Raw genomic sequence first — 13264 nt, forward strand, 5'->3', positions numbered from 1 at the left:
AACATTGGTTTCTCAAAGGATAGTGTGTTGGATGTTAATATGGGCCACTTTTTGTTTATTATCTTTTTCAGATCATTAGAAGATGAATTGTACGTGGTGACACATATAAATTGTTTGGCCTGTTTTTTTACGTGTGTTTCCAGAAAAGCCTCTCTTGGCATATTACGTGCTCTTTTATTCGCTCTCTCTATAATCTTGGTGGGGTACTTCTTTTGTTTTAATTTGTTGGTAAGGACAACTGCTTCTTTTTTGTATGTCTCAAGGTCAGAGCAATTTCTGCGTACCCTTAAGAATTGGCCTACTGGTACATTTTCTCTTAGGGAGCGTGGATGTGCGCTATCAAATCTAAGTAGACTATTCTTGTCCGTGGGTTTCGTATAAAGAGAGTTCTTAAGAGTGCCTTCTCTAGCTATAAAGATGACGTCCAGAAATGATATTCTTTCTCTGTGCATGGTCATTGTGAAATGAAGGTGGGGGTTCAGACTGTTGATCTTAATTCCAAAGTCATTAGGACTGGTCATATCTCCCTTCCAAATCAACAGTACGTCCTCAATATATCTGTACCATTTGTATATATTGATGGTGAATGGGTTCTGTGTCCATATATGTTGATCCTGAAAGAAACCCAAATACAGACAGGCCAGTCTCGGGGCGAATGTACTACCCATTGAAGTTCCGTGTACTTGAAGGTACACTTGATTTTCAAACTTAAAAAAGTTTTCTGTAAGTGCCAAATGTATAAGTGTAGTAATCCATTCAATTGGTGCTGCCCAAAGCCATTCTTCTTGTTTGAGAATTTCTTCAACCACTCTGATACTTTCAGCCTGGGGTATGTTTGTATATAGCGCTTCTACATCAAGGCACACCAGGATGTTCTCATCTGGGTTGTATTCCACTTGTTTAAGTAGATTGAAGAGGTGTTTGGTATCCTGAACATAAGACTTAATCTTAGTTACCAGAGGACGTAAGAACCAATCTGTGTATTTTGACAAGGGTTCTAGAAGGGACCCTATTCCTGAGACAATCGGTCTGCCTGGGGGAGGAGTTTTCCCTTTATGTATTTTTGGATCGTATAGAAGAATGGTGTTCTTGGATCCTCCTGATTTAGAAAATCATATTCCTTTTTGGTGATCCACTCTTTTTCTAAAGCATCCGCCGTGAGTGTCGAGATAGAAGTCTTGATCCGTTGTGTAGGATCTTTGTTGATTTTCTTGTAGTATCTTGTGTCTGCTAGTAGATTCATACAGGCGGTTCTATATGCATTAGTACTTTGAATGACCGTGGCTCCACCCTTATCTGCTGGTTTTATGATTATGTCCGTCCTGGATTGAAGAGTTGTCAAAGCTGTTCGTTCTTTCTTGCTTAGGTTGTGTTGAATACATTTTTGCTGATTTGGAGTGATTCAACTTCCTTAGTCACTGCCTCTTCAAAAGCGATTACTTCCGGGGGCATCATATTGGTGGCAGGACAGAAGGTAGATTTACATCTTAAATCAGTGTGGGTATCGTCCTCTGGAAGGCCTACTTTATCTCTAAAGAAGGTCTTTAAACAAATTTTTCTGAAAAAATCCCCCAGTTCACAGCGTATGCGGAATTTGTCCAGGTGGGTAGTTGGAACAAACCCCAACCCCTTCTCTAGGACCATTTCTTCTTCTGTGGTAAGGATGATGTCTGTCAGATTGACCACTAGTCCTTCGTGTTGCTCGTGCCTGGTTGTTGACCCCTGGTGTTGCTCCTTGTGTTCATGGAACTCCGATCCTCTTCCCATTGGACTCTTTTGTTCCCACTTCTTCCTCGTTTGCCTCTCCTTCCGCCCTGTCCTAAAAAATGCTGGTTAAACTCAGGCTGGTAGTACGGGCCCATAGGGAATTGGGGGGGGGGCATGAAATGGGATTGGGCCAAAAGGAGCTGGCCATGGGTACATCTGCTGATGTCCATATCTTTGATTGGAATTCCCTCTTCATGGTCTTCTTCCCCGGCCTCGCCAGCTTTTATTCGATCCATCACTAGACCAATCGTCATATTCAGAGTCAGATGATGCTGTCTGTTCACTATGTGTTGATCCAGAGTCTGAATTCTCCTGACTCTTATAATCGTCTCTGATATGTGGATAGACCTTCTCGTGGGTAAACTTTTTTAGGTCTTTCTGTAGTTTGTTAATTTTGCTTTGCATAAGGTAATCCTTATGTTCGCTTATCTCCTTATTCACTTCTTCAAGTTTCTTTTTATATAAGGTTAGTTTAATTTCAGTTATCAGCGAGTCCTCGCTTATTTTAATTTTGACCATTAGTGCGTCAGATAGGCGTTTGGCTGTATTCATAATTAAAATAAGCCAGTCGCGTGAGCATCTCCACGCGATAAGAGACCATTCTTTTTTGAATTGTGGATCTTCAAGGAAGATCCTAGGTGCATTAGTCACTATTAATCCCGTGGGGGCTGTATCACCTCTGAGGTACTCTGTCATAATGGCCCCATGTAATAAGATTTTCATTTGGCTCTGTTTAAGTTCTTTTAGTTCATCCCAGTTTTGGGCCTGGGAAAGGTTTTGACTGATGTTAGTGTCTGCTAGGAGCGATGGTCCTGCTAATATGGCAGATGCTATGTCATCTGAATAGCCAATTCCAAATTGTTCTGCCATATTTGTACAAATAGGTCGTGTATTATAATTATTCTAGGGGTGTGGCGAGCGTCGAGTAAGAACGGATACTTATGAGAGACACTAGAGAAATATAGTGAGTTCTCTTACAGAAACCTTCTGTTAGTAAACCCTACAGCTGTGCGCTGCGCTAATCATGTATTCACATCAAAGGCTAGTGAACCACTTGTTCAATGCCAAGAGGGTAAAGAGGATTCTAAGTCAGAGTAACTCCTCCTTAATGTAATCAGTTAACCACAATTAAATTACTCTAACAGACCATAAGTGGTCAGTAGGGGTGCACTGTTATGGGAAACTGTGTCGAGCTACGTGAGGGGATATATCTTCCATCACCTGAAGGTGAGCAAGGAAAAAATTCCTTTTTATTTAGTTACCCTCACACACCCTAGTGGTGTCATGCTTCATCATCGGGTCATCCCCCATATCCTCTAGCACTGCCCATAGAATGTGGCGTGGAACCAGGTCAAAGGCAGATTGGAGATCTACAAAAATTAGGTAGAGACTACCCCCCTCTACTTTGACAGTTTTCCAGTGTAAGAGTAAAAGCCTGTGTAACTGGTCTACCGTAGATATCTTATCCCTGAAGCCTGCCTGGTGGCAGCTGAGAATCGAATGGTCAGCCATCCAAACCTGGAGCCGATCGAGTAGTATACGTGAGAAGAGTTTCTGACTAACATTGATCAGGCTAATCGGGCGGTAGTTGACCAGGAGTAGGGGAGAACCCTTTTTAAAAATCGGAATGATCTCGGCTCCTAGCCAGGTATCCGGAAGTTTGGCACCCATAATTATGGCATTATATAAATAGCAGAGGTAAGTAACCCAGATTGCCGCCTGATCCTTATAGAGGTCACCAGGGATGTTATCGAGCCCGGGGGCCTTACCGACAGGAAGCCTCTTTATGGCAGATTCAACCTCTGCTAGAGTGACTCTAAAGTAAGAGGCTTCAGTAGGTAAGGGAGTAGGGCTAGGTAGGGAGCATACTGATATATTCTCCACATTCTGGGACGGAAACTGAGAGGAAGAATTGGTAGTTGGATGGGAGACAATTGGGGGAGAATACAGAAGTTGGTAGTGTTCAATCCATTTCTCTGGGGCTATATTAGAGTCGTCTGCTCTACGGCCAGTCCCACTTCCATTTCTGATTAGTGACCAGAATTCCCTCGTATCCCGGTTCCCGAGTGCAGATTTTATAGCATCCTATTTGTTGTTGACCCAGTTCTGTTTGGCCTCATTTAACACTGTTTTATAGTGCAATCTCTTTTGCCTAATCAGTGATCTATTCAGAGTTTTGATGGCGCCTTTGCGGTCTTGCAATTGTGATCGAACCATGTGAGGGGTTGCTTGGGCTTTCCGGGTTTGGCCAGAAGGGGATTTAGTAAGTCAGCGACGGCGGACACTAAACCCGAGTGAATACAATAAATCTGACAGGTATACGAATCGTGGCTCTGGTCTAAGTGGGCAGTCAGGTCTGAAAGTGCCCGATAAACTACTTGGTATAGATTGGCCATTTTATCAGGAGATCTTTTGACCATAGGCCATTTGAGCCTTCTTCTATCATTTGAGAGGAGAGGGGTGCCGCGGGTAATAGTTCTTTGCTCTGTAATTGGCCCAACTCAGGGAAACTTAAATCTAGTACAAGGGCATCATGATCGCTGTCATGGCGAGAAAGGACATTAAAATCCATAACCCTGGGCCAAGTCCGGGTCTCTACCAGGACATAATCGATACGGGAGGACTGACCAGGGCGATTGAAGGTTGGTCTGCCCTCCATGTCTGATTGGGAGCGGCCATTACAAGCTCTCAAGGAATGTACCAGAGTGATAGAATTCAGCTGGAGGGCAAGAGGTGACCAGGACTTTATCGGGGGGACTTGAAGGTCAGGAATAGACCAGAGTGAATCCTCCTCAGAGGTGATGGACTCTACGGATCCCAGCAGGGGTTCGTACTGGCAATTGAAATCTCCAGCAATAATCAAAATGGTCTCGCCCTGTACTGTTGAGATGAATTTATCTAGACTATCCAATAGTGGCGATTCTTTGCCAGGGTGAGTGGGCCGGGAATAGACATTGATGAGGGTCAGGATAATTTTAGAGGGGAACGAGAGTTTGACGCACTGTATATCAGGAGAGAAAGTGTCTACATGAGACCCGATACAGCCTAAGTGGGAGCCGATTAGGATGGACATACCCCCAAATGGTCTACCCCTCTCGGCGATTGAGGTCAAGTTGTTAACAGATAGAAAACCCAACCTGGTAAAATTCTCCCTAAGCCAAGTCTCCTGGAGCAGACATACATCGAACTGGTCGATGAAAGAACCCTAATCTGGTAAGTCCATCTTGTTACGGAGTCCCGCTACATTCCATGACAGAAAGGAGAGTTTGTTAACAGTTGCCAGAGGTACAAAGCCGTTGGTGTGAGGGGATTTTGGCTGCACAGGTGCTAGTAGAAGAGGAGCAATGGCCTTAGCATTCTCTGGTTTAGAAATATCCATCACCACTTGGGGGCCTACAACAGGGGATGATAAAAGATAGGAAGGACCCCGGGGAGGATCAGACCCACTGATGTCTGAGTTAAGGAGAATAACAGTGGGGTCCCCGACATTGGCCGTTGTACCCAAGTGGTGGCTATCTGGGGGCAGAACAACTGACCTAGTGAGTCAATCCACATCCTCCAGTAAGGCATATCGATTTGAAACAGGAAGGTTAAATAGGGTAGTGTGGTGTTGGGGATTAGCAGATAGAGGTTGGGTGGACAAAGCACGACTATCAAAGTTGAATAAAGGGTAGGGGGCACCCGTCCTCCGGGGACGGGGGTAAAAGAAGTCAAGGGTAAGTGCACAAATTTTCACGGAAGAATCCCTTGCTATTGGATGCTGCATTGGGATACTTCGAATAGTTGCTGGGGATCTAAAATTTATAATCACACAGTCCCCGGGAAGAGACTTGTGAGTAGGACCCACCCAAGCAACGCGCCTCACCGTCAAGATATCACCAGCCTTACTGTATGGGAATTGTTTGTTTTTGGCCAGCCAGAATAAACTCTTGTTGCGTAATTCCAGATGAGATTCTCTAGTGTTGCGCTTCAATTCAGGGAGTCCTGCCAGTATTAGTACGTAAGGGGCAGCTTCCGGAGGTAGATTCATTGTGGGAAGGTGAATTTGTGGAGGCAAGTGGCTATCCCCCCCTACATACCCTACAGAGGATGGCAAAAGACTATTGGGGTTGTCGGCTGCACTTCTAGATGGTGGTACATTGTGTCTTGCTGTTAGAGGTGCGTCAGAGTGAGTATTATTAGAAAAATGAGGAGATGGGCCAGCCGTTCCCTGGCCGTCCAATAGAGGAACATCGAAATCGTTGTGGGGGGCTACATATTTTAAGGGAAGTCAAGCTTGGGTCAGGTTAGGGTCTACGTGAGGCTGAAAAGCCGTGGATGGAAGTAAATTCGGTTGGGGAAGGGGCCCAAGATATGAAATGGGATCAGGGGGGGTTGGCGTGGGTTCCTGACTGGAGTGAACCTGTGGTGTTTTGTTGGTGGGCGTGTAATTTTGAAGTTTAAGTAAAACAGGGGCAATCTCTTCCCTCACCATCAACCGACACTGAGCAATTAAGTCCGCAAGAAGAGCATGAGCCCAGGGGGGATAGGACTGGGATTGGGGTGGTTTGGAGGAGGTAAAAGAAAAGCACACTCCTATTACCACTCATGTCTATAGATTGTCACTGTCACATTTATTCTGCACCATCCACATGTGAAAATTACCTCTTTTTGAGATCCAAAGACCTTTTCTGTCAATTACTCTTTGAGCTAGTTCACCCACAATAGTAATGATATTCCAACACGAAAAAGAGGAAGAAGTAAACCAATTTTCAAGTCTATTATAGATCGGGCAACTAGAACAGTCCAAGCACGAAACAAATAAGTTCAAAAGAGGAACAAGCCGCGGCGGGGGGGTCACTCACTTCATTCAACGAACGCATTCACATCCACATCCCTGTATAGTCCCTTATATCATGGGTGCGTTTACTAGTCCAATGTATTCTTTTTTGCTGAAAACGAAAAGAAACATAAAGAAACGTGGAGTTTCAATATTAAAAAACGAAAAGAACTATGCTGTTGCAGGGCCAAACGTGACATCATAGGGGTGGTACGTGTGTATGCTGTAACCTAACTATTGAAGGATCTTTGTTCACACATAACAACATCAACTGGAAACATGGTTCTTTTTCCAATAGTAAAACAAAAAATCTAGTCTACAGAATAATGTGTCCTTGCTCAAAACTGCACATTGGTAAAACAAACCAGTAAGTGAGACAGCAGATAACAAAACATAAATCCAGAATTCGCAAAAAGATACTTACTGCCCCATTAGTCATCCACTGGATTGGCCACAATCATGCTGAGAATGAGCTAAAATGGACTGTAATATCAAGAGTGGAAACAGACCCCCGTGGAGGGGACTGAGACCGACGACTAACTCAGAGAGAGGGTATGCTAATTGTCAAATTTAATACAGCAGTCAACAAATTCAATGAATTGTCAGAATTATACAATCTGTGAACTCCCTGCTGGGCCATTTTTGAGTTACAACATTGAAAACATTTTTAACAAAACCGTACATTATGACTTCATCTCCCAGAAGTTCTTTTGGCGGGAGGTATCCAACCCATGATGGAATAATTTCAACATACAGTCGCCCCAAAAAATATACTTGTGCTTTAAATTTTTGATAACAAAGGAGTGGCCTGCTGATAATATTCATCAATAATTTGGCACACTCTGCCACCCCCCATTCTTCAATTCGATGATTGTTATAATTTGACTACATTTCCCAGAAGTCACAGGAGTTTGCTTAATCCGGGAAGCATGACCTCAAGACACCGACAGTTCATGCTTATAGGTTACTGGCCGGATACCGGCATTTCACTAAGACAAGGAGGTACCGTCTCGGGCGCCCCGCAAGATGCAGACTAATCCGCAAGTTATTTGTAGAAGATTTTTCAACACAGTGTTTTGCTCATGAACAGCAGATGGCCTTTCAGAACCACTGACCGTGTGATTCTCTGTCCCTTCCTTTAGTAAAAAAACCTTTCAGTAGATGAAGGCTTGCGCCCAAGGACAGGCGTTTTGAATCCAGGAACGTTCAGACCAATTCTACACATCGCGTGATGACTCTGCAACAGCACAGTTCTTTGCATATTTGAATATTGAAACTTCACGTTTCTTTATGTTTCATTTAGTTTTCAGCAAAAAAAGAGTACAGTGGATAGTACACGCGCCCATGATATAAAGGACTGTACAGGGATGCGAAGGTGTTCGTTGAACGAAGTGAGTGTTTCTCCCCCCCAGCTAGTTTTGTGACTGTAGAGTGAACTCATTTGTTTCGCGCTTGGACTGTTCTAGTTGCTCAATCTAATATAGACTTGAAAATTGGTTTGATTCTTCTTCTTTTTAGTGTTGGAATATCACTACTCTTGTGGCTGAACTAGCTCCAAGAGTAATTGACAAAGGAGGTCTTTGGTTCGCAAAAAGAGGTAATTTTTATGTGTGCATGGTGAAGAGTAAATGCAACAGTCAGAACGTATAGACATGAGTGGTAATAGCAGTTTTCTTTTCTTTTACTTTTTCAGCTCTCCAGGAGATCTGAGGAGAACCCTGTTCTTGTGTTTGTTTGAAAAAACTGTCAAACTCTAACCTACAGGTTTTGCAAATTTTTCTCTTATGTTTACAAAAGAGAAATTTGTTTACTAAATACAGAACTCGAGCTCATTTTATTTGTTTTTTGAAGTGTCAAATTTGTTGTCAATTTTGTATCTATGTTGTGTCCAACAATGTAGTTTGTGGTGTTGAGTATTTTGTAATTTGATTCACTATGTTGCTTTTTGTTTTGGAGAACTGATGGGTAATTAAAAACAACCATTGAAATTGTTTTTACAAACAAAAGAAAAAATGTGAAAGAAATAAATACAAATATAATTTAAGGTCACATTAGGTGTCATATGTGATCATGTGAAGTGAAGAATAACTGATATCAGTACTGGCATGTGTGTTGTTGTGTGATTGGGTTTGTAGGCAATTAGCCAATTCTGCCCATGCCTTAAAAGATGAAACACTGTCATGCTTCAATAACCCTGCATCACACTGGTGGTTTGTAAGTGTCTCTTAACACATTTAGTGCAAACAAAAGAAATGATTTAAGCAATTTCATAAATTACATGCACATGTAATTGTTTCACGTAGATATTAAATGCTCTTATGAAAGGGCTGTGCAGTAATTTGAAGTGACTGTTTTGAATGTGAATTAAAAGAAACCAATGACTACTACAAGCAATGATGTTGAAACTGTTTTGCTCATGTAGATTTTATTTATGGAAAATATCTTGGGTAAATCTAATTTTACTTCTGTTCTTGGCAATACATTAAGGGCTTTTCACAGGAAAGCAAAGGCAGTTGTTATGACTACTGGTGTGAGATTGGACGTCTTTAAGTTAGGGGGTAGTGCTAATTAGAGTGTATATCTCCAACTCCTCATTATTTCCAGGGCTTCTCCCTTCTATGGCAAGTCCTCAACCTTCAAACAAATAAAGTGTCTGATTCAAACTAATCACCCATCTCAAAAGTGTTCCTTTATCTTCATGATATTTTTTATTTCGATTGATTCAAATGGGATCCCCGTCCAAAACCCCTCAATCACACTCTTCTTTGAGGTTTAAACATTTCAGGATGTGGACAGCCTTTCTCTCTACATATGCTAATTTTGGATGTGGAACCTTTGGCAATTCATCAGCATAGTAGTATCTTTTGGAAAATCCACTAGTTAGATAAGTTATATTCAGAGGGCATGTCATATCGAGAGAATACTGTGGTCCAAAAGGACCTGCTGAACAGGTATGGTTGCCTCTGGTCATAAATAAACTAAGGAAAATCAGGGGTTCTCCCAATTACACATTGCTGTATTAAGCAGCCTATTAAATCATTATTACTGGTTGATTACTTAGCAGAAATCTCATTACTTCAAGTCCAGGTATTTCGTCTCCCAGTCCTTACTTTCTGATGCTAATTGCCTGTTGAAAGGCACCCTTACAATTCAATTGATACTTTAAAATAAGGATATCTGCCCCAAACCAATCCAAACAAGCTTTATTCGACATGTAGTCATAAAAGCACATTACAAAAGCATTCAATATTTATATAAAAATGTTGTACATAGTTTATAAAATAAGCCTGTTTGAGAAGATATAAGTAAATATATATATCAACTTTCAATAAAAAGGAACATCGTTTTAGAAAAACTCTACATTTACAAATAACAAAAAACGTATACAGAGTTCACGATCAGAGGAACACAGTGAGAAAAACTTCATCTTAGATGGTTAAACCTAGGACTAGACATAAAACTAAATACATTTTGGTGAATAAAAATATTTGCATCACTAGATCGATAGGCTAACTGGTTACAGTTGGCATACACATATCATGAAGATAGTAAGTTCGACCTTATTGCCCACATCCACACAAGATATTTTGCAACTGCTGTAAAGATGGAAGATGAAGTACTAGTGCGTATAATTATTTCAGCTTCCGCACTCCTTCTAGTACCCAACAATTTTGCATATAGGCCTCAGCCAAACCTGACGAGGGGCAACATAGGCAGGGCAGACGAATAGCATGTGTGCAACCGATTCTTTATGGGACAGGCAAGTAGGACACTTATTATCACATGAATTGGACCACCTAGATGTAAAGGATCTGAAGAGCAGCGAACCCACCCTCAACTGGTAATACAATTTTCTATCAAGTGGTTTTGTTAAAATGTCCCAGTATGGTTCTAAGCTCGTGGTTTTGTTAAAATGTCCCAGTATGGTTCTAAGCTCGGGATATGTTTGAAGTCCAAAAAGGTTCCTGTCAATGAAGATGATTCACTAAGTCTCAAAGTGTTATAGGTGACCAACTCCCAATACTTTTCTTTTAAGATCTTTGAATTGATTTTATGAAAATGATCATATTTTATTATGTCCAGAAAACCATCAGAATATGGCATCAATTCTGGTGTTGTCCACAGCCTGCGCCAGTATAACACTGGGCGTAATTTTGCAATATCGGATAAAGACTTTCTACCAAGTTCATAAAGTAAGGGACACAATGGCGTACTTTGGGGAAGATTGGTGATACTACGTAGGAATTTGTTTTCTGATACACTAAGTTTAGACGTGTTCTCAAACCCCCATAGTTCTACACCATAAAGGGCTGAGCTGACCACTTTCATATCGTAAACCTGGAGCGCAGGTCTAATTGGTTTTGTAAGTGACTTTTTGTGCTCCAGGTATAATGCTCCGGACAATTGCCGGTGCTTAAGTGTGGCCAAGTCAATTTGCTGGTTCCACTTTAGGTCACTCTGTTTGTTTAACCCCTAATATGTGAATGCTCTAACTTGTTCCAGGGGTCGATTATTCATTAAAATGCTACCTTTAAAAGCTCTATGTGGTTAAAAGTAATAAATGTTGTTTTCGACACATTGACTTCAAGACTGCGAGTAGAGCAAAACTCTTCAAATTTTAATAGGGTTCGCTGGAGCCCACTTGGGGTCTCTGAAATTATCAATGTGTTGTCCGCGAACATTAAAATAGGGATTTTTACACCTGATAAAATCGGGGCGTCAGTATTCACGGATGACATACAATCAACTATTCAGTTCATAAACAACGAAAATAAGGTGGGAGCCATAGCACAAGTCTAAATATAAAGATGTATGCTGTTCCTAAAGGGTGTTATAAGACAAAGAAGGCCTACAATGATCTATAAGTCAGTGAAGTCAGGAGAAATTTCCTCCTTTAGGAAAAAGAACCTCACACATCCAGCCAGCTAGATGTCATGCTTCATCATCAGGTCTGCTCCGAATTGGGGCGGCGCTGCAATCCCCGATCGGCGCCCTTATCGGGGCCTTTTGATGGAGATCTTTTTTCCTTTATGCCGGCTGGTGTAATGCGGGTGAGGGCCCTAAGTGTAGTGTGTTCTAATGAAACTTTAAAACAAGTAGTCGGGGCCCAAAATAACAAAAGTTTAATAAGCAGGGTCCCACTCTTGACTAAAACCAAAAAGAAGCGCCTCCCTGCAGTAAGGTAGTTAGGTTGGCGCTAAAAGAGGTCAACATGTTTCTTGATATGGTTAGTTAAACCGCAATTCATCAGGACCAAACAAAAAAAGTTCACACACTTACTGGTAGTGATAGCACCTATTTAGCACTTACCACTCTTACAGCACCCTAATAAGTGGTTACTTTTGTTGGAGAAAAACCTAAATGCACCCCATAGTGATGCGTCAGGGGCTCCAACGAATCAGGGCCGGACTATAACACTGAATAGTACAGTGTTATGTTTTCTCGATGCAGGAAATGGCGACTCCTACCCTCCGTCCAGGCCGATTCGGGGGACCATAGCACAACCCTGGCGCACCCCTCGCTCTACCGGAAATGGACTGGTGACCAATCCTTTGGAGCCCCATTGAATTCTTGCATAATTGTATCTTCGTGCAGTCTCCTAATAAGTCTGGGGAGCTCTTTAGGCAACCCCATATCCTGCAGCGTCACCCACAAGCTGGAACGGGGAACAAGATCGAATGCTGACTTTAAGTCTATAAAAGTCAGTATATAAACTGCCTTTAACAAGGACCACTTTCTTCCAGTGTAATAGGATGAAATAAAACACCTGGTTGATGGTGCTATTGTATGCCTGAAACCAGTCTGCAGGGGGGACAATATGCTATATTCTTCTATCCAGTCCTGGATTTTGTTAAGGATCAAGCTCCCCACAATCTTTTGCAACAAGTCTATCAGGCTGATGGGTCGGTAATTCCCTCACAATGATTTATCTCCTTTTTTATATACTGGGATTATTTCTGCTCCTTTTCAGGAGTCCAGTATGGGGGCACCTTGAGCAACTGCGTTAGCCAACATCACAATATACCTACCCCATCTTGATTCGTCATATAGGAACACATCGGCAAGAACGACATCTGGGCCAGGCGCTCTGCCGCCTACCAGTGCTTCAAGAGCAAACTCAACATCACTAATACTAAAAGCCTCCTTTACATAAAACGCGTGGCTGGGTTCATCCTTGTGTTTCTCAATTGAACTTCAAGCATATTGTGGTTTAAAATGTTTAACCCAGTCTTCCTGCATGGCATAATTTTGCAGTTGTTCAGGTTGGCTCCCTCGGTCCCATTTTGTAATGCTCCAGAATAGTTTTCTATTATTCTGGGTGCTAGCCTCTTTGAGGTCCTGCCATCTTTTCTCATCCCAGGAGCGTTTAGCTTTATGCATAGAACTCTTACATGTCTGCCTGGCTGTACGTACCAGGACAGGCTCTCCATCTTTAATCACCTTCCCAAGAAAAACTCGTGCCTGCCTGCATTCCTTGTTATACCAGTGACAAAGCTTCTGATCTATTGGTTTCTTTGGCTTGCAGAGTTTAAAAAAATGAGTTCTCATGCGCATAAAGAATCTTTCATGAGACTGGGTAACGAACTCCAATTTCGCATTAGTGGACAGAATATTCTCTATCTCTTGCAGGGCACTGTCAACGTCCTTGGAAATACTATCCAAGGACTCAGGATTGTC

Source organism: Triturus cristatus, chromosome 2_1, assembly GCF_964204655.1.
Source record: "Triturus cristatus chromosome 2_1, aTriCri1.1, whole genome shotgun sequence".
Lineage (NCBI taxonomy): Eukaryota > Metazoa > Chordata > Amphibia > Caudata > Salamandridae > Triturus > Triturus cristatus.